The sequence below is a fragment of the Pinus tabuliformis genome, chromosome 1_2 (genome assembly GCF_031772625.1).
Source record: "Pinus tabuliformis cultivar Carrire ecotype Pingquan chromosome 1_2, CPIR1, whole genome shotgun sequence".
Classification (NCBI taxonomy): Eukaryota; Viridiplantae; Streptophyta; class Pinopsida; order Pinales; family Pinaceae; genus Pinus; species Pinus tabuliformis.
The window spans coordinates 252,669,900-252,692,862 of NC_142298.1; the positions used below are offsets into that span (position 1 = coordinate 252,669,900).

At 38.5% G+C, this 22,963-nt stretch overlaps 1 protein-coding gene across 6 annotated transcripts in view; it reads right to left on the minus strand.

The window, feature by feature from the left end:
* The window catches only part of LOC149205321 (SKP1-like protein 21), a 288,166-nt gene that overhangs the window by 147,877 nt on the left and 117,326 nt on the right, over window positions 1–22,963 (minus strand). The window contains exon 9 of one of the 6 annotated variants that reach the window (XR_016252444.1): window positions 4,826–4,945. The exons of the other annotated variants lie outside the window; for them this stretch is intronic. The gene's annotated coding sequence lies outside the window, so the exon portion shown is untranslated. The remainder of the gene's footprint in view (window positions 1–4,825; window positions 4,946–22,963) is intronic. 6 annotated transcript variants of the gene reach the window in all.

Sequence of the window (22,963 nt, forward strand, 5' to 3'; positions counted from 1 at the left end):
GCCCAAAACGAGCTGGTCAAGACGCCTATATTCAAAAATGGTCAACATTCTTTGTTTCCAGATATTATAATTGTTGCCATTAAAGTGTTGACTGCCTTCCAACATCATATTGGTTAGCAAAGCCATCTACGCGTTTCCCAAGATACAGAAATCAACAAAGGAGTCCGGCACGGATTTCAATGCAGATGCTCGCTGATTTGGACAAAATCTGATACGTGCAAAAATTCCCACGCTCAATAATTACGTTGAAACCACTCAGACAAAATGATTAAGCAGAAAAAACAACACCACGCCGGCTGTTTTAGCAGAATTTTTGTGCCGAAGAAAAAACGTTGTTTCCGCTACCAATGGGCATGAATAAAATAATAAAAAAAAACTGTGCCAATCCCAGTGCCGCTCGTAGACTCTGCACCCGTTCTTCTAGACTGTCTGTAGTGACTCCCTTCACCGAATCGACCATGGATCTCAGAAATCCTTTGCGTTCATCGGCCTGCTAAGAAACCTCATTACCCACATTAGCCGTTGACGACTTCTGAAGGTGTTCTACTTGCTTGGGGTGCCCCATCCCCTCGCCTCCCAGCTCACCCACATCATTGAAAGTCTGCCCGGAAAGGTCCTCGGACGTCTTGAGAGTGTGCAAAACTGAATCTCCGAGATTGTCAAAATTAAATAGAGGCTGCCAGGATAATTCATCGATGCAATGCACAGTAAAAACCCTGCCGGATCCAAGAAGCCCAAGCGAACTTCAGAAAGGAATTCAATAGTGCGAACCCTGTGAGTGCCAGAGTCCTTGTAGACAGTGTCTGATGGTGAGTGCAGGGACTCGATCGCGGGCTATCTTAAGGAATGAGCCCCGTTCCAGTTTTTGGACGACACTGTCCATTCATTCTGCTCAAGCTCGTCCTCTGTCGGACTTATCTGATATTGAAATACGCTGCCTCCAGTTGCTTTGTTTGACTCGCGCGGTTTTACAGAAGGGACCGAAATTTTTTTTTTTAAATGCGGAGGGGAAAAAAATCGCAGAGAAAATTCCGTCATGCTTATGACCTTCTTCCGATGGATCTCTCTTCCACCAAATGAAGTGCAGACAACTCTCGTCAGCGAAACATCGGGCCACGAGTCGACCCAGCTTGGATCCTACGCCAAGAAAAGCCGCGCGCCAAATTATATTCCAACAATCAAGAAACCCTCGAAGTAGTCAGAACCCGCAAGCGCAAAGTAAACAACAACGTCCAAAGAAGAATAAAACGTGACGCCTAAAAAAAAATTCAGACTCCAAGAGAGCAATTTCGAAATGAAGCACAGAATTTTTCAAGCAATGAAAAATTATTTCGAAAAAAATACCCAAGCTCTGATACCATAATCAATGAATGAATTGAATTGATTTACAATGAGCAATGAAGCTCAATAAATAATACAAATGTATTTACAGAAATAGAAACAACAAGTTTCTTCTAAGAAACTGCTAATAAGATCACAGACGATCTTATCCAAATGAGCATTAAACACTAAAATAGCATTATTCTAATAGATCCATATTCCTGCGACACTTGTACTGGAACAATTGTGGACTGTTGGTAGGTTTTGATAGAAATATTTTGCAATCTTCACCAAAATATTCAAGCCCTATTGTGAGCAGACTCTTTATGAATTATTTCTTTTAAGGCATTCGTTAAAGGTCCTCTGCAGTTTGGAACTAATTCGATCTCCTAAGGTAACCTTCTTGCTGACTATGGAAAAGGCATTCAATATTTAGTGACATTCAATCTTCAAGTTGACTATCATACATTGTAAGTCCTTTGATACAAGATATATCTGATATTTATGGATGGTGATTGACCTGACCTATAGATTCCATTGACTGTGACTTGATACATTGACCTACTTGACATTAAGACTCTCTAGTGACATGAATATGGCATACCATTGATTATGGACCTTATGACATTGTAGAGACACCTTAATGAGATGCTTGTGTAAGATAGGGACTCTTATGTGACTTAAGTAAATGACACCTACAGACTTGACATCTTATGAGATAGGCCCTTGATGAATACACCTCACAAGTATTTGACAATAAATTGCCCTTGTATTGTAAGATAGATATGACACTTGGTAGGTGTCTAAGTGACACATCCTTGTGACTGTCTTAAGTGAAACAATCTTGCTGCAGTGCAACAAATGACAGTATTGTGTTGAATGGTGTTGTGACAACTAGAGTGAACAGTGATTTGGATGCAACAGCAAGGTATATGATGAACTTCACTAATAATGTGACTTGACTATTAACTTGACACTCATATATGACACTTGACTTAACACCTAGACAATAGACCTGATTTGACTTGACTTGAGTATAGTCCTTGATGTAACTAAATCTATTGACTGGAGCAACTGTAACCTTGACTTACAGTACCTGGGCATTTGATGGATGATTTGATAAAAGACTTGACATTTTGGCATAAGAGTTAGCAGTGACTTTCACATATTGACATTGTATACCTAGTAACCTCAATAAATAAGAAATGAATTCATTAGCAGAAAATTGAATTGACTTGATCAACTATTATGACACCATGAATTGACACCTAGATATGACATTGACAATGAGTTGACACTTTGTCTTTAACCTGACATGACTTAGAAAGTGAAACTTGACATAGACTGTGATGACCTAGAGAATTTACAATGACATAACTGTAACCTTGCAGGGCAGCAGATCTTTGAGGGAAATATCATCTTGTTGTACAGCTTGTTGATGTGAAGATGGATTGCAGAGTTTGATCATCTTAGCAGTAGTGAAAGACATATGTTGGTAACTCTTTGTGCGCAAAGCTTGAGAGTATTGGTAGCAGGTCATAGGGATGACCTGAGGCATCTTGGAGTATGCCATTATCAGACATTTGGGTTCAGCATTTGCAGCAGTACAGGGTAATTGGTTCAGTGATGTTTGGTAGCCAGTTTGTGAGCTTATGAATGCTTATCCATTCATGGGCAGTGCAGTGGTTTCGTTATGATGTGCATTGGCCTATGTAAGCAGTGATTGAACAGTGATGTTCAGTTGAGCAGTGACACTGATGTGTAGGTGTGCAGAGGTTGTTTGAGCAATATTATTACAGTGATCAGTTTGACCAGTTTGAACAGTGGTCAGTGGCTACCAATACACAACATTTTCTTTATGGCATTCTTATATTGATTCAGAGCACAAGAGGATCCAGTATGAAAATTGTGAAACATGGTCCGCCTGTTGATTAGGGTGGCAGGGTGGTGCAAGGCAGGTGATTGGAGTCACCTTTAGGTTATGGCTTGAGAACACTTTAGGGTGGCAAGGTGGTGTTAGGGCAGGTCATAGCCTGCACAGGGCATTGTGGCATCCTTTTACTTGGCAATAATAAACTACAGGCTGAGGAAGCATCATTCCAACAGCACCTGGTAAACAGAGTGTTGGGGCACTCGTCATGTTGTGGCCTGACTTACAGCGCGTTGGGGCATCCTTCCAGTTGCAGCAGGTTATTAGGGTTTAGTAGTGTCCTACAGGTTGTAGCCTATGAATTAGGTGTTGGAGCCTCTTTCAGTTGTGGCTGGAAAGTTGATGTAATTACTTTTCTTTTAAAGAGGGGGAGAAGACAATTACTGAAGAAGCATTTAGTGGTTTTGACTCAGAGGGGATTTTCCACCTAAAAATCTTTGTGTCCTCTGTTTTACCTTTCTGCATTGTTGTATGATGTTGTCTACTGTTGATTATTGTTTATCATTATTTGAAGAACAACAATAATAATAACTTAAGATTAACTAATGCTCTGAAAAGGATTAATAAAGTACTATTTGCTAAGAAACAGTTATTCACCCCCTCCCCCCAGTGTTTCCAACAACTTTTCTTTTCTCTTGGTATTCAGTGGAAGGATCAAGGAATTTGTAAAATTTATGATATAATTTTTTTAACATGCCCTACCCTTAACAATATTGTACATAGCTTTATTTAGTTTTTTTAACTCAATTATTCTTCAAGACCCATAGCCAATGTTACACTTACTGCGATAATACCACCAAATCAGACATGATGATACTATTGCCCATATATATCACAATAATTTCAGTGATTATCATAATAATTTGGAAATTAACGCCCTATCTACGTCAATATCACCTTAAAACTTGACTCACCTGACACAATAACACGAGACACATGTTCGACATGGGACACAAAGACCCCGCAAACAAGACACAATTAATATATATATATAACAACCTAGTAAATTATAAGACATACAAAAATGAAATATAGAAAAAGATTCAAATCCCTTTAGAATTTAGAAACTAAAACATTTACAAATTTACATGATGATGATACAAATTTGATCATATAACTAGTGCATATAACCAAATAGAACCAAGTGCAATCCATCTCTAAACCAAGAATACATAAAAAAAGAGGCTCTAGATGGCCTCTAGAATCCAAACAAAAATCACACTACAACAAATAACTACATATCATCAAAATCATTGACTTTACTAGGATCCTCAACATCAAGATTACCCGCTAACCATTAAATAAGATAGAAAAAACTTAACATGTCAAATCAAAATTTCATTTGAGTTAATGGGTACATTTTGACTATGGTCAGGACAGAGTAGTTCAACAATCACTACCACCAACAATGAGGAATATAGAGGCTTTGGTTCTCTTGATTAAATGCCAGTTCCATACATCATATATGACAAAAAGGAATGGAAACATTGCCATCCCCGAAATCCCGAAATACTGAAAACTGTTAACCCCCTTTATCTTTCATTTTCACCTTTTACTTTAAGAATTTAACATTACCATTAATTACGTAGCATTAGTAGGACCTAGACAAATCCACTTGCCCAGCACTTGGAATAGGGTCTAACATTGTACAATAACCCTCAGCTACACACCAAGTTGCCTCATAACTCGAACTTGCTGAGTGAAATGACAAAAAAAGAAGGCATTATGACTCAAGCCCAACATTTTTAGTGTTAAATATCGAAAAAATCATGATTTTTAAGTAAACTGCGCAATTTTTATTTCTATGAAAAAATCATGAATTTTCACATTGAAAATTCAAGTAGCTGAAAAAATCGTGATTTTTTGACACATCACCAGAAAGTCGGCAATGTTATCAACACTAATCCTAAGTACCACAAATTGTTTCCACATGTGTTGTAGATGCAATCGAAATTCAAGATGAGACAAATCAGTTCATCAAGTGACAACTAAGACAGCGCTCAAGGTTTTTACAATGCAAGCATAGGTGTTTAAGTGTCCACAAACAGCCCAAAAATTGCCTCAAGAGGGGTGATCAATACCTCGATATATGTGAAGTGCCTTGAATATTGTGAACTGCCTTAGGAAAGGTTAAAGTGCCCAAAAATCAGAGTGCAGCCAACCAATCAAGGAGGGCTACTCTATGTCACCAATCTGCTCCACTCATCAGAAAACAAGTTTAACGCAAAAAAAGTTACTATGGGTACCCCTGCTAAAGAGAGAGGTAACATGGCCCATTCTCCTTTGAACAACAAATGTAACAATATTTCCTAGAGGAACATTCAAAAGTTAAAACAGATTGCTCACTTTAGTAATCTGTTTTAACAAGCTTTGGATACAGCACATTTATAGAGATTCTTTTAAACACTTTGTGTATAAGAGGAGCTATTCTCTAAAAAAGAAAGGGGACTCTTAGAGCGTAGTCCAAATTATAATGGAACATTGAATCTTCAATTTATGAACAAAATCAGAGTTTGGGTTTCAAGTATATATGCTGAAGTAGTGCTCGGCACAAAATGCCATCTTGGGCCTCAATCCCCCTAGTGGGTCAAGCCAAATGACATGAACATAGTGCCCATAGATGTCATTTCTAATCATCATATTCATATCCTGCTTTTACGGTGAGTCATCTGCAAGCATTAAAAGAATACTTGAAAGGAGGGAAGCGCTCCACTGAGATGCCAACTAAGCAAGGCATGAGACCTCCGGAGACCAAAAACTAAAAGAGTATCTTTTAGTTCAAGCATTTTTATTTTTAGAAGATTCTACTTTTAGAGATGAGTTGCTCTAGGTATGCCATACTAGCATGAAAATTATTACGACCCTACAAGTCTATATTTAAACATTTCTAGCTTAGAAATGGTTATATTTAGTGAGGGCATGCATATCATGTTCGAGAGAACAATCTTTGTTATGAGTTGATTTATGTTTAGAGCAGGTTTCTCCTATTTTTGCATGCAACTACCATTCAGCTATTGCTACATTCGGATGCACAAGGGTGCAGATATGTTCAATAGTGGTACTTCTTCTATGCTTGGAGTTCAAGTTACATCATTGCTTCCATTTATGTGTTATTTCAACTAGGAGAGAGGGCACCTTGCTCCATTTTAATCCATTGTATTATTTTGAGATAGTGTATTTGTTATTTCAATTCAAGTTGGCGCTTCATTTCCTATCCTTATTTGGTGCTTTCTGATGATATTTTTAGCCAAGCTAGGCACTCCAATATGGGTTTTATCCATTGCTTTTCTAGGCCACCTTATTTCTTCTTATTCTAAGAATGCATGGTTTCTATTTTTGGAGAAAGAGGGTGCCCCACTTCAGAAGAGCTGTAGTGGCATTAAAACATCTTATCTACCCAGTGTTTTTAATATCTTACCCATGGTGTTTTTTTCTAAAATGTATCCAATCCATTGTTGGCCAAAAGAAAGTGCTCCACTTTGGAGCTAATTTTATCCACATCTTATCCATAATTTATCCAGTCTACATCTCGCCACTTGATGGCATTCTAAGAAATGTTTAATTGAGAAATTCATTTAGGTAAGAGAGGAATTTATGGACTACACAAATACATTTTTTGGCATTGTTGGGCATGTTATTGGCGGAGAACTCATTTGTTCTATTTTTTCATCTTCCTCTCTAGTTATTGTTAGCCATAGTAATTATTTTTGACAATAGAGTGCCTTACCAAGAGAGATATTTTTGGTTGAGTTTATGGTTATTCTTGGAGAAAAAGAGAGCCTTCCTCAAGATTATCTCTTGCACCTTGTACAGGCCCATGAGGAACACCTATTCTAGGATTTCTTCGTCTAGAATTTTTTGCACATACTTTATCAAAGGCGAACTTCCACGGCACTGAGATTTGGAAACTATGGTTATTACTGGATATATTCTTTGTATAGATCCACTAATTATTAAAGAGAGGAAAGAAATAGTAGACATTTGATCGATGATTTATCTCTATCAATGTTCTCTATTCTTTCTACACCCATTAGATCTAAGGCACCAATTGAAAAAAATACAAAAATGGATTACATTGTTTTGATGATTTTGAGTATTCTACTTACAGATCTACAACTTTGTCACATATAAGAAGTAATTTATATCAAGATGGCAGTAATCTTCACTTATGGTTACTTGCTATTTTGGCTAAGCACCCTCAATATTGTATTACTAGATTATGGTTTAATAGTCAACCAAGTCAACATTATTTTATATTATTCGAAGTGGCCTAGGCCAACCTAGGCATTTATGTGTGACCATAACCCCCTTATGGGGGAAGGCACCACACTTCATAAGTTATGTATAAATACACACCTTACGAGTCTTTTGTATCATCATCTTGGATTAACTAGTGAATAATTCTTATGCCTAAGGGCACCATATCTCTTGTTCGCTTGTTCATGGGTTAGTTGTTCTTTGCCATATTTATGTTCAAGGTTTTTGTTTGATTCGAGTTTGCTAAAGTGTTCACCATATATCCACGATTTATTTACTATGCTAACATGGCAATGGAGACTAGAGTAAACTCTTCCCTCTCTAGCCAACGTTATCTCAAGATTATTTCACATCTAAAACCAGGGTTTTCGATGCTATTTTTTGGGACAAAAACAAAACTTCTAGGCATTTTTACCTTCTTCTTGACCAATGCCATCCCTTTACAGTGTTTTCCAATAGATAAGGAGTTCAGGGGCAGCATTTTTTTCAACAAATAAGGTTCAGCAACCACTTTCTTTTAGGGTATTAGCAGCTCAAAGTTTATTACTATCCGGGATGTTTCTTCCAACACTTCTCTTCAAATGGGCAGTTCAACACGGTAGGTTTGGTGGCAGCATTCTCTCACCAAATTATTGGTTCCACTTTGGTATTGAGTTGGGTCATCACAAATGTACTCTCTCTTCTTCTAGTGAGGGATGATTCTTCATTGGGAGGGTATGCCAAAATAGACCATCTCCAAGTCTGAGAATGTAAGAGCCCTGCATGGTGAAGATGGGAATGAATGATGATGAAGCTCATATTTTAAGATTAGTCAAAGCCGAGAGTGAGTGAGCAGACATCTGCACTACAGAAACAAGCAAGCCAAGAATCAAAGCCAAAGACACAGCCAAAATTGGAGCAAGTAGCTAGAGCCACAATTTAAAATCAGAGTTGTAGCCAGGAACCGCATTTAGAAACATGCTTCAAAGCAGCAAATAGAAGGCAACATTGACCCAAATTTGGTCCTCTAAGCTCTTGGAAACTAAAAGGCCTCTCAATGGGGAAGTGTGACCCAAAATGAATCCAAAAACAAGTGAATGATTGTAAGGCTCAGTGCCTAAAGTACAATTTGAGAATTAATCAAGGTTACATAGAAACATAAATGATAATAGACAGTGTAAGCAATGTTGAAATTGTAACTAGGTTCGGTCTTCATAATACATAGCTTGTCATTGATTATAATTTGTTAAGCAGTTCTTCATGCTGGAGTCAAAAAGATTGTATTTGAGTGAAAAGAAAAATATTATAAAAGAAAGAAAAATTGAATTTTTTTAAAGTATATTGTGTCCCTCAAGTAAGGCAAGCCGGCCCTCCAAGAAGACAAGTTGGCTCAGCTTGAATGGCACCCTTTCACTTGGACAGAAGAGTATTTATTAGGCTTACTGGCATTCTTCCTTGGAACACATCAAATCATTATATCTCTGAGGTTTTACACGAAGTAATCTGAAGCTCTTACCTCTTCTTCAAGAAAAGTTCTGGGCATACATCCATCATACCTATACGAAGTTCTGGGCAGATTTCTATGGCAGTTCGAAGCTCCTTCCAGTGGTTATGCGAGATCCTGAGATTGATATGGAGTTTCTGCAGCTGGAACAGAGGATGATTTTCGGACCTTATTGAGGACATACCTGTGAACAATCCTATGACTGACATGTGGCATCTTGTAGACAGAATTAAAGAATACTTGTCTTGAATCTTGAAGGGTGGACTTGGCACCTGAAGCATGGTTCTCTTGCTACAGTATTGATCAGTTTGTCTATGACTTGGATTTCTCTCTTGTTGACAATGAATCTATAAGGAAAGGATTGCTGGGTTTTTCCCATTCTGGGTTTTCCCAGGGTAAAGATTGTCTCTTGTCTCTTGAGCATTGTGATCTCTATTTTTCTTGTACTTGAATGGTCAAATTGTTGAAGTATAATTGCTTGATGAAGAATAAAGAAAGGCTAAAAGATCAATAACACCTTCACAAGTAATTAACAAGAGCAGAAATTCTAGCTTGCACTCGAATTTCAACAGGCAATAAAAGAAATAAATAAAAGAAAAGAGAGAAAAAAAACAATGAAAATAGAAGAGGAAAAGAGAGATGGGAATGGGAACTAAAAGGTCAATCTCCTGGCCTTCCCATCATCCCCCAATTCTCTTATATATTATTGTAACTTGACTCTCAAAGGGTCCTTTTGACCAAGGAGATAAGGTTCCACAAAGATCTATGTGATGTATTGTAACAAGAGATTGCCAAAATGAAAACCGTGCAACCATTTGAAAGCTAGTTCTCCCATTTTGTTTTCTAGGGTAAAATATTCATGTTTATGGCGTGTTTGATTTTACTACTATACAAATTCTGTGTGTCAATTATATTGCTCTCATTATTGTAATGCCTTTTTCTTAATATATTTATGGTGGAAATGAAGAATTACAAAGTATATTTATGTTATTTCACTCAAACATGCATTCTCCGATACAAATTGGAAAATACCAATAACTATGAATTAACCACTGCCTAATTTACTTTGTGATGAGGGATCTACAGTTGTCATTGAAGTAATTGCTGCACTGTTCTAGAGGGTTTCTAATTCAATCTATCGAGCTTATTGACTGTTGAGGGAAGCAAAGAAGTTTTTGCTTGCCCATGGCCACACACAAGCCATGCTAGCTTCCCTGAAGGTCGATCATGGGTCATCAAAGTCATACTATCGTGGCATCAAGATGGCATTGATTACTTAAGGTCATATAATTCAATGGCTAAGCATGTAAGGCATTGAAAATCTTGCTCAACATTTTCACAAAGCGTTGAGAGGTAATCTATGCTACAAAATCAAAACCTAAACTACTTAACTCTTCGTTGTCTAGAATCTTGTGACTTAAGATTGTGTGGGAATTCCAAAATTCAAAGCATTGGCTTTTAAGTACCTTTTTTCATCTCTCGTGTCATTAAAATAAATGACTAACATGTAGATTTAGTAAATCATGTTAAGCACATTAGGAAATTGACATCTCTTATGTGGTTGAAGTAATCATAAATAAGACAAATTGAAGCTAATAAGCACAGGAAACTGGTAAAGGCATTGTGATTGCTAGTGAAGCTTCATTCATGTCTTAACAGCCACTTGGGAAGAATACATACATATTGATGAGCAGTACCTTGCAATGCAAACTGTAGTTGAATCCTATGTGCATGCATATGGTAACCACAACTGAATGTTCATTAAGCTAAGTTGTTTTGGTTGTCCAAACACTGCATTGCAACTTCGTAACATTGTTCATTTTGTGGAAACAAGTCCAAAGATCATGCAATCAATATCTACCATCTCAAGCAAATACACAAGGAGGAACAGAAGAATTAGACATATTCATATTCGACAATAGTGTTCTAATTACAATTTGCAATCGATTTGGCTTGTCATTGTTATGTTGACCTTGTCACTATTATTTTGAGTTGATTCCATTGAACATAGAGCTATGAACCATATTATTTTTTAATCTACCACAAGCAGCCCATGTGAGTGGCAAATTGGCAATCCATCAAAAGGCGGCAATTGGTAAGCACTTGAGTTTTGATTAAGAAACATTGCAGTTCTTGATTGCATATCTTTTAATTTTTGAAAACCAATGCCTAGGTAAATAGATCAAATATAAATTTACACTACTGGAATTCTTTAACCAAATATAGCAACGAAAAGTTTTAGAAAAACAAGAAAAAGAAAATCTCATGCATGCACAATTTTTCTTCTCTTCAACGTCAGTTCATCATTCAAATAAGTTTGGAATTAACAAGAGCTCTCACACAAAGAAAATGGCTCTCAGAAAAAAGAAAAAATACAAACGAAATCTAGCAAACCTGAACTTCCAGCTCTTGGAAACTTGCTTCGGATCACCTCTATGCTAGACCATACAGTCTATATGGCCTGTAAACCCGCCAAACTTGAATTTCCAACTCTTGAAAATCTACCTTGGATCACCTCTATGTTGGACCTTGCGGTCTGTATGGCCTGCAAACTAATGCTTGTCCTCTCCTTCGTTGTCGGTGCAATTCTTCTCCTTGCCCGGGAAATCAAAAGGTCCTTCTTTTGATTTTCTCTCCCTTTCTAAAAATCCTTCTGGAGAAAACAATTGATGTGACCTCTCTTTCACTTGGCTTCCCTTTATAATTTTGAGTTGGGCCAAATCCCTACTCTCAACGGTCAAGATTAAATCTAATCTTGAGTTGAGATCAATGGTCCAAAATTCAACTTAAATCACCAGTACTGAGATTTAGGCACTTTATTAAATTATATTCACTTTATAAAAAGGCATTCACTTTATTAATTAATTGATAAAGTGAACTCCTAAGTTTAAGAGTCATTTAATGATGATTCCCGCAACTTGGATACTTTGTTTTTGCAGAAATACATGTCATAGCTACAATCATCAACACTCCATCTTGGCAAGGAAGGTATTTTCCACCACTCCAACCTTATTTCGAAAGAAGACAAACTTTCTTTTCACCAAACGTTTGGTAAGTATGTTTGCAACTTGCTCATCTATCGAAATATATTGGTGCTTGAATACTCCCTTCAAGAAATTGTCTCTAGTGAAATGGTATATGATCTCGATGTGCTTCAAACTATCATGAAATACTATATTCTTAAAGAGTTTCATGCAATTCTGATGTCACAAGCAATCATCAAATGCTCCAACTCCTGATCAAACAATCTCGTAAGCAGCTCGTGAAGCCAAACTCCTTCACAACTAGCTGAACCGGTTTCATGCTACTAAAGTTTGCTTCCTGTTGATCAAGGAAATCAATGCATACCACAAAATGAAGCAACACACAAAGGTGCTCTTCCGATCTGTATCATTCCCTGCCCAATCTAAATCTGAAAAGCCCTGCAACTTCACCCCATCTCCACCAAGATACTTCAAGCCATACTCCACTATGACCTACAACCATCTAAGAATATGCTTTGTTGCAATCCAATGCACCTGCCTCAACTCCACCATGTACTAACCTAAGGTGCTCATAGCATAACAAATGTCTAGTCAATTTTTGACTAGACAAATTAATGAGCCAACCAACAACCTGTACTATCTAGAATATGCCCATTTTGACTCTGAAGGGTCCACCTTCTTCAAGATGGCCACCATTGAAGTAGCCATAGATCTGTTGTTCTCAATCCTGAATCTCTTCGACATCTCCATTGTATATTTCCCTTGTCCAGCGAAGATCTCTGCCAAACCTCAAGCCCCATAAATTAATGCATCAGCCCAATGTCTTTTATCTCAAATCATGTTGCCAAGTTTAACTAGCACTCAACAATCAGCTTCTCTGCCCCGGTAAGAATCAAATCATATGCATAGAGCACCAAGATGAGGGGCCCAGATCCATCTATATGAAGTATAGGTTGGAATGCACCTCACTCTTGGTGAAGCCCATGCTCTACAAATAGTTGTTTATCCTATAGTACATGCCTTCAACACATGTTTGAGTCCATACAAGGCTTTCTTAAGCCTACGTGCATGTGACTCTCTATCATGTAACTCAAACCCGTATGGTTCCTCTACATATACCTCTTCCTCAACTTCGTTGAGGGATGTTTTCTTCACATCGATCTAGTGAATCTTTCACCCCATCTATTAAGCAATAGATATCACTGCTCGAATAGAATAGTATCTAGCAACAAGAGAAAAAATCTCCCTGCAGTCTACTCCCTCTTTTGAGAAAATCCTTGGGCCACAAATCACGTCTTGTACTTCTCCACATTGGTCTTTGTTGCATGCTTGATTCTGAACAACTAATGACTTCTCTACTAATCTTGGCACAATCTCCCAGACATCATTCTTATTGATGGAGTTGTGCTCCTCCACCATGGCATCTCTCCATACCTATTGGTTGGTTGTTTCCTCAAAGCTAGAAGGCTATGAGTCTATGATGTTGGTCATTAAAGCCATATATCTTCGAAACTTGTGTGGAGGCTTGCTCTCCCTAAATGTGGTTATGGGATCCTTCACATGATCTTCGACATCTCTCAAGGTCTGCTCAAACCATTTGGGTCTCCTGACTGAATTGGAGGAGGCTAACTACACCTCCTCCCTTGAACATTGGGATCTACATTAGAAGTCAGTGAACTTTATTCACCCATTGGATCCACCGACTGGGTATCCTCTGCAACTACAGGTAGATCATGAGATTTCTTAGACGTCGAGTTTTCATCAAATTTGACACCCCTTCTCACATCTGCCTTCCGAAATCCGCTATGCTAGTATCAAGATCCTATGACTCCTCATTGTATCCAACCAAAATTCCCTTCTCATTTAAGGGGCTCCAATTTTGTCCTCTCCTCCACAAGCAAGTGGATATAGACTGGACAACCAAAAGTGCTGAGATTTATTGTCTCAAGTCTCACCCTTGTGAATGCTTCCTCCGGGGTCTTGTCTTCCAGAATATTGTCAGGACACTTGTTCTGTAAGTACACGATTGTGTTGCATGCTTTTGCCCATAGAAACATTGGCACACTTTCATCATGGATCATGACCTTACAAAACTTATAGTGGATTTGTTAATCCTCTCTGCAACCCCATTTGGTTGAGGTTGTAGACAACTATCTACTCCTTAATTCCTACATCCTTGTTTCTCTAAACCCATAGGAGGTATACTCACCCTCGTTATCAAATCTTAGCACTTTGATCTTCTTCCTTGTCAAGTTCTTCCCCTAAGCTTTGAACTCCTTGAACTGACTAAAGATCTCATCTTTGGTCTTCATGAACTCGATCCAGGCTTCTAGAAGAAATCATTAATGAAGGTGACATAATAGGATGCACCCTTCATTGATGCCACTGACATAGGACCACAAACATCGAAATGTATCAAATCCAAAATCCCTTTGGATCGAGTCTCACTATTGGGAAATGAAGCCTTGACAGACTTGTTAAACGCACAAGTCTTCGTGCGCACCATCATGATCCACATTGAACTTTAGTAAATCCAGTGGTTGTCTCTCTCAGTATGGGCACTTCCCTGTGATGCAAATGCACCATCCTGTTGTGTCAAAGTTCGCACAAGCTCTCATTGTCATGCACCAGTGCCTGAACAGCTTTCCCTATAGCTTATATAAGTTTCCTTCCCTAACTCCAATCCTCACAATGATGTCTGGACTAGCTCTCTTTTGGCATATGAACACCTTCCCTTTCTGGAAGGTAATTGCATAACCTTTATCCTCCATGACCAAGATGGACGACAGGTTCTTCTTCAAACCAAGCACAAACAACACCTCTTAAGCATAAAAAGATCATGTTGAATCAAGTTGAAACTGTATCGTCCCTTGTCCCCTCATTGCATACTTTGCATCATTGCCAAGCTCCACATTGTTCCCTAAGTCATCCTCTAAAACTTGACAAGCAGCCCTCGTGCTTTAGTCATGGATGGAGGAACCACTATCTAGGTACCAAGCACTCTTGACGATAGTGCTAGTAGAAAGCCAAGAAAAAATCATTCTCAAAATTCGTTGCAAATTCACTCAGTTGGGTCTCTTTCATTATTGCTCCTTGTTGCATCTTCCCTTTGCCTTCCTTCTTCTTTGGACATTGAGAGGAATAGTGACCTTACTTGTGGAAAACAAAGCACTTGATCTTGCTCATGTCTTTCTTCTTCCCACACTAATGTCCTTCTCCATCACTATCACCTTTCTTGGTCAAAACTTTCCCATTTCCCTCCCTCGTCTTGCTAATGAGGGCCGAGTTTTCATCACCACCTCAATGCTTGTTGGCTCTAGACTCCCCTCGAGTCTCCTCCTGAATGCAGCCATCCCATAGTCTCCGCCAGTCTGAAATGTTCTACCAGACACAAATCACCTTCATTAACAATTCCCAAGACTTGGTGAACCCAATTAGAGCTATATTCACTAGCTCTCCATCTGTGACCTTTTCTCCAACTGTTGCAAGCTAATCATGGATCTATTAGATCCTCATACGGTAACTGGTAACATTGTCGGAACTGGTAATCCAACATTCTCGAAGCTTGTTCTTGAACCATCTTCTAGTTCAGATTGTCACTCTAGAAGAGACCAAAAAGAGCATCAAACATGTTCTGGGCAATGATCTTTCACAGCATCTAACATCACCCTCTAAGCTTTAACATCCTTCTTATCCTGTGTTGCCTAATCTGCAAGATATACTTGCATTGGAAGGACATTCTCCGCATTTGCCCAGAAATCTTGCTGTGTCAAGAGCAATGTGACTCTCGCCTTCCAAGACAAGAAATTTCTAACCCCATCTAGTCTGTCCTCGAACCTGGGATTGCTTCCTGCCATGGTTGTCTTGTGCTTAATCCTTCAAGCACTCTGTAGATCTGATGTTCAGACCTTCGAATCTGATAGATCTACATGAAACAATTTTGGATCGACTTTTCTCTTCAAAGCCTAAGCTTTGATACCATGTTAATTTCTGAAAACCAGTGCCTAGTAAATAGAACAGATCTACATTTACACTACTGAAATTCTTTAACCAAATAAAGCAATGGAAAATCTTACAAAACCAAGAAAAACAAGAAAAAAACAAATCTCATGCATGCACAACTTTTTTTTTGCTCTTCAACATCAATTCATCATAAAAATCACTTTTGAACTTACAAGAGCTCCCATACAAGGAAAATGACTCTGAGAAAAACATACAAACGAAACCCAACAATCCTGAATTTCCAGCTCTCAGAAATCTGCCTCAGAAAACTTCTATGTTGGACCATATAGTTTGTCCGACCTACAAACTAATGGCTACCCTCTCCTTCATTGTTGTTGCAATTCTTCTCCTTGCTAAGAAAATCAAAAGGAGGTCCTTTTGATTTTCTCTCCCTTTCTCAAAATCCTTCTTGAGAAAATAATTTATGTATCCTCTCTTTCACTTGGCTTCCTTTTATAATTTTGAGTTGTGCCAAATCCCTAATCTCAACAATCAATATTAAATATAATCTTGAGTTGAGATCAACGGGGTCCAAAATTCAACTTAAATCACTAGTTACCAAACTTGGGCACTTTATTAAATTAAACTCACTTTATAAAAAGGAATTCACTTTAATAATTAATAAAGTGAACTCCTAAGTTTAAGAATCATCTAATGATGATTCCTGCAACTTGTACACTTTGCTTTTCTGGAAATACATGTCAAATCTACAACCATCAACAATATTGCAAAGCATATAGTGTTGCAAAGAAGTTTGCACTCCAAATTGCCTTCTAGAACAGAGGCCTTATAGCCCACTCAATGAACAAAGATCTCTAAATAAGTTAGAGAAACAAAAACAAAATGTTAATTTCGGACAATATCAATGTTGGCGAGGCAAGTGGGATATGCCTCATTACACTGTACACATCCAAAAAACCCAAATTCAAGAAAGCACCTAAAGAAGTTTGGTAGATTGAATATAAACAAGCACCCTCGCTCTAAACCTAAAATTGTGTGGAAAACCTGCTGAAAAGTGTAACTAGGTTCGGTCTTCATAATGACATGTAATTGTGACTCTTGTAAATAATACAATGAAGAAAAATAAAATTATTATTGTAAGCCTTGCTTCATGGGTTTCATGAGCAAGTGATTTTATTTTAGATGGCTCCCATTGAGAGCCTTAGGATTTGTCATTAAGGTCAAAGAATTAATGTCATGTATGAAGAGCTCTTCTTGAGCATGTGTAAAATGTATTTGAGTCATTAAGAAAGTCTATTAGCCCTCCAAGACAAGCACATGCCTCTCCTCTTGAAGTCGGCCTCAAAAGAAGATGGAAAACTCAAGTCGGCTCAACAATTGGAAGACACACCTATTCACAAGTTCATGTCGGCCCTAGTGTAGGGACAGACTACTATATATACCCAACTCGACTGCCATTTGGAGATAGAATTTCGGTCAAGGTTTTTCTGTAATTCTGAAGTGCGAAAGTCACATTGAGAAGCACATATACCAGCGAAGAAGAAGAGAAGAAGAGCGAAGTTGTAGGGTCATTGGTTTGGTACTGTTTTGTGATATTCCTCCTCCCACACGTGCGAAGAATTCCAGGTCTGCAATCTGCAACAGGAAGCCGAAGTTGCAGCAGTACAGGGTGCTACATTGAGTGAATTGCAGTCATATAATTGTGGAAGACTTCACAGAAGGAAGGCCAAATACAAGGAAGGGCATTCTCTCTAAAGGAAAGGCTAAACAAGGGTTAAGAGGCTAATTTAGGGTTGCTGTCCTAAAGGAACAAGTTGCAGATCTACAAGAGAAAGTCAGAATTCTGAAGTAGGCCAAGAAGACAAAGAAGAGGAGCAGCATCATCCGGAAGCAGAAAGAAGAGGAGAAATATTGGGTCAAGGGTGAAGAGGAGGCATTGTGTCTTGGTCTTGGAAGGGCTCTAAGGTCAAGGGTCTTAGTCAAGGTCTTGGTATTCGTCAAAGAGAAGCTTTCTATAAGAAGAATTTGTTTGGGTTTTCCTCCCAAGGAGTGGGAGGTTTTGGCCCTGGCTAACAGCCTACATACTGTGTCTCTTGTCTCTTTTATTGTTCATGCATTGGTAATTGTCTTGATGAAAAGAACACTATAATAACATAAGCAAGAGAAGATCTTAATCAAAGAAGTAAAAGCTCTCACAAGCAATTATCAAAGTAGAGAAATCACTTGTTCATTGATGCCCTAGATTTCTCAACATGGTATCAGAGCTAAGGTGACAAGGACAAGAAGGGGCATCTTATCAAGAGACACACAAGGATCGAGTTTCAAGGAAGACATCAAAAGCGAAGTCGAGATCTACAAAGAAGGAGAAAGTCTTGGGATCACCAATCAAATCAAAGCATCAAGAAGTTTACACCAACAAAAGTCTTGGGTCCCCTCATCAAGTTCAAGATCTATATTATACTAGATCGAAGAAACCTACTTCAGCAAAAGGTCGTGAAGTCATCCTCAAGGAAGAAGATCTAAACCCTAGAAGCATTACCGAGATCTTCACTCAAGGAGGAAAAGCATCTCTAAGGCAAGCTCCAAAATCAAGAAGGCTAGATCGAAGAACATCATCATCATCTTCAAAAGGATTTGTAAGGCAAGTACCCTCTCATCATTGAAGCAAGGTACTAACCTTGTAGAACTCCATCAAAAGGAATTCATCATCTTGGTGATCTCTCTCAAAGGGATCAAGGACTACTCTTGAAGATCTAATCTATCAAGATCTAGTCATCTACTATCTATATCACTATCAAAGCAAAGGAGGTAGCAAGTGGAGAAGGCAACATCTACTCAAGTAAGTATATCTATGACTTCATCTGAACCTATTAAAATGTCTTTTTGCAAGGAGAGCAACAAATTGGTTGGGACCACAAATTTCCTTGCATGGAAGAAAAGAACAGATCTGAACCTTATTGAAAATGAAGTCATGGAGCACATCAAGGGCACTATCTCTAAGCCTACAAAAGAAGATGCTCCAACATTTGCTAAATACATGAAAGGGGAAGTGAGAGCTCAGAGGATTCTCATAGAATCCATCAAGGACTCCCTCATACCATATGTATCGAAACTAAACACTTCAAAAGAAATATATGACAAATTGGTAGAGTTGTTTTCTGTAAGTACTGCAGGAGAAGTAATCTCTCTAAGGCAATAACTCTACAAATTAAAGATCTCCAAGGAAGAAGGAATAACCTCATACTTCATGAGGATTTCTGAAATAAGAGATCAACTTCAAGATCTGGGCGAAATAATGTCTGACAGAGAGATGACCACAGTAGTGTTAAATGCACTACTGGAGGAATGGGGCAACTTCACTTCAAGCATTTATGGGAAGAAAGAGGCCACTACATTCCATGATCTATGGTCTCTCTGCAAAATTGAAGAAACCAAATTGAAGGCAAAGATGGATGTGGGATCAAACAAACAAAACCAAGCATATGCTGCTTTGGCAAAGAAAAGGAGAAAATTTGGAAAGTTTGGTCCTCAAGGGAAAAGGAAGGACATATCAAAGATTCAGTGTTATGGGTGTCAAGAATATGGGCACTATAAGAGAAATTGTCCAAAGTTCAAGAAGGGCAACAACAAGAGAAATAAGGAAGAGGCCCATATTACCGAAGAAGTTGAAGAACATGAAAAGAAGAAACAAAAGCAGGAGGATGTAAGAGACCTATACTATGACTAAGAGAGTCTCCTCCACTAAGTACTTTTCAGGTCTATAAATAGTAGCTAGGAAGCATTGCAAGTAAGGTAGGATGTATCATATTAGAAGATGACATCATGGTAGAAGCATTAGAAGCAAGAGCTCGAGACATCACCGTAGGAAGCATGAAGGATGTCTGGTACAAAATCTACTACAGTCAATTATGAAGGATATAGCTCTTGGAAACCTCATCAAAAGCTCAAGTTATACTTATGGGAAAAGAAGAAGTCATCCAGAACAAGTCTCATCATACATCATCATACATCTGTAAAAAGGGAACATATGTCGGATAAGGATATGCAATATTCTCAAGATTCTCTGATGAAATCCTCATCGAAGGATTCACCGATCTAGAGAGGAAGCAAGTGTTTCATCAGGAACTCCAACTTGTGGAGTTCATGGGATGATGGTATGATGACATAAGAGATGAAGTAGATCAAGGGGTTGAAGATCTTTTCAATCAAGGAAGCTGTTGAAAGAAGCCTAGATGACCTAAAGGTAAATGAGGTATGTATGCTTGTATTTAATATTATAATGTCATGTCGTATGGTTGCAGGTAACATGGATCACTACTTCTATCTTGAGAAGCATGATCAAGGGAAAAGGATCTCCTCCTCTGAAAGGATGCAGGAAGGCATAAGTCACACTAGATGAAATCAACATAATATGTCCTCATATGAAGTATGAGGTGGTTGACTACAATTGAGGAACTTTGATTGGAAGCTCCTAGGAATGAAATGAAAAGTGTGAAGAAAGGAAGGAAGAAATCGTGAAATGTGCAACCATGCTAAAGGCTATCAACATCCGAAAGACCAAGAAAGATTTGACTATGACATCTCCCAGAAAGATGTAAAGACTCTAATGGAAGTCTGATAAAGATGGAGACCCTTGACAATAGAAATATTTGGGAGATATGTCAACATGTATGCAGGATGTTGATGCAAACAGGAAGATGTCACGGTGAAGGACCATCACAAAGGTAATTTTGATTTAAGTATTCATTGCTTATTTTGAACATAATATATGGATGAGCTTATGCAGGGCTGTCAAGGGAAGATCGGTGAATATAAGAACCTTCCAAAGAATGTAGCATGACATGAAGCAATGCCAAATATAGATCACTTTCAGATGGAAGGAATGATGACATCACTGACTCATGAAAGTGATGGATGGTATGTGCCCTATGAAAGTCCTAAAAGATGAAGACTCCATGATGAAGAATAAATTCATGACATCGAAGGAAGGAGCTCTTCAAGCAGTTGTTTATTCCATGATCTCCACATGAGGAGCTGATGTATGTCCCTAGCCAAGAGGGGGCTTGGAAACAAGTTTTCTTCATTGACAAAAACTTGGTATCCTCCCTAATTGAGAGGGAGAGATAGACAAAACATTCTGGTCTTCACTTGGGAAGCCGAATGAAGAATTGGGTAATCATCTAGCATCTGATACTCTTTGAGGATGAGATAGGGCATCCAAGATAAGAGTAGTTGTGAGAACCGATATTCTTTGAGGACTAGGGAATCCACGATAAGAATAGTCCTATTGGAACACACCTTCTGAACCTGGGTGGGTATGTTCCAAAGGAGAGAGTGATTATGGTGAAAATAAATCATTGGTCTCGCCAGCATTGTGCTCTAATCTTGTGTTGAGATAGAGTTGTTAGTCAAGGCCTTGCTATGTGACAATGTTGGTTGATATGACGTTAGACAGATGTTACCAATCCAATTCTTCTTATGAAAAATTCTTCAGATTAAGAATGACCAAGTACCATTCTGAATACCTACCTAGTTAAGTGGGAGTGTTGAAAAGTGTAACTAGGTTCGGTCTTCATAAAAACATGTAATTGTGACTCTTGTAAATAATGTAATGAAGAAAAATAAAATTATTATTGTAAGCCTTGCTTCATGGGTTTCATGAGCAAGTGATTTTATTTTAGATGGCTCCCATTGAAAGCCTTGGGATTTGTCATTAAGGTCGAAGAATTAATGTCATGTATGAAGAGCTCTTCTTCAGCATGCGTAAAATGTATTTGAGTCACTAAGAAAGTCTATTAGCTCTCCAAGACAAGAACATGCCTCTCCTCTTGAAGTCGACCTCAAAAGAAGATGGAAAAACTCAAGTCAGCTCAACAATTGGAAGACACACGTATTCACAAGTTCATGTCGGCCCCACTGTAGGGACAGACTACTATATATCCCAGCTCGACTGCCATTTGGAGATAGATTTTCAGTCAAGGTTTTTTTGTAATTTTGAAGTGTGAAAGTCACATTGAGAAGCACATATACCAGCGAAGAAGAAGGGAAGAAGAGTGAAGTTGTAGGGTCATTGTTTTGGGACTGTTTTGTGATATTCCTCCTCCCACACATGCGAAGAATTGCAGGTCTGCAATCTGCAATAGGAGGCCGAAGTTGCAGCAGTACAAGGGTGCTACATTGAGTGAATTGCAGTCATATAAGTGTGGAAGACTTCGCAGAAGGAAGGCCAAATACAAGGAAGAGCACTCTCTCTAAAGGGAAGGCTAAACAAGGGTTAAGAGGCTAATCTAGGATCGCTGTCCTAAAGGAACAAGTTGCAGATCTATAAGAGAAAGTCGGAATTCTGAAGTAGGCCGAGAAGACAAAGAAGAGGAGCAGCATCATCCGGAAGCAGAAAGAAGAGGAGCAGTATTGGGTCAAGGGTGAAGAGGAGGCATTGTGTCTTGGTCTTGGAAGGGCTCTAAGGTCAAGGGTCTTAGTCAAGGTCTTGGTATTCGTCCAAGAGAAGCTTTATATAAGAAGAATTTGTTTGGGACAGCCTACATCCTGTGTCTCATCTCTTTTATTGTTCATAGATTGGTAATTGTCTTGATGAAAAGGAAACTACAATAACGTAAGCAAGAGAAGATCTTAATCAAAGAAGTAAAAGCTCTCACAAGCAATTATCAAAGTAGAGAAATCACTTGTTCATTGATGCCCTGGATTTCTCAACAAAACCTTGAGCGATACTAGGAAGTTTTTCTTCACAAGTGCAAATGTTCCTACCATGGACACAAAAGGAAAAATTCGATTAGACAATGCCCCCTATTACCTCTATTAAGAGATGGACCACTCCCATGCAAAGAAGAAGATCTACATGCCCCAATCCGATCTGGCATGTGACATGACAACCACATAGCCCAAATCTAGTGTTCAGGTACCCATTAATATATTTTCCACCAACCTTAGATGTTAAGGGAGGTTCTACTAGTAACACTTTGGTTCCTTAAGATTGTCTAGCCTAGTCCACCCAATCTTGACCATTCT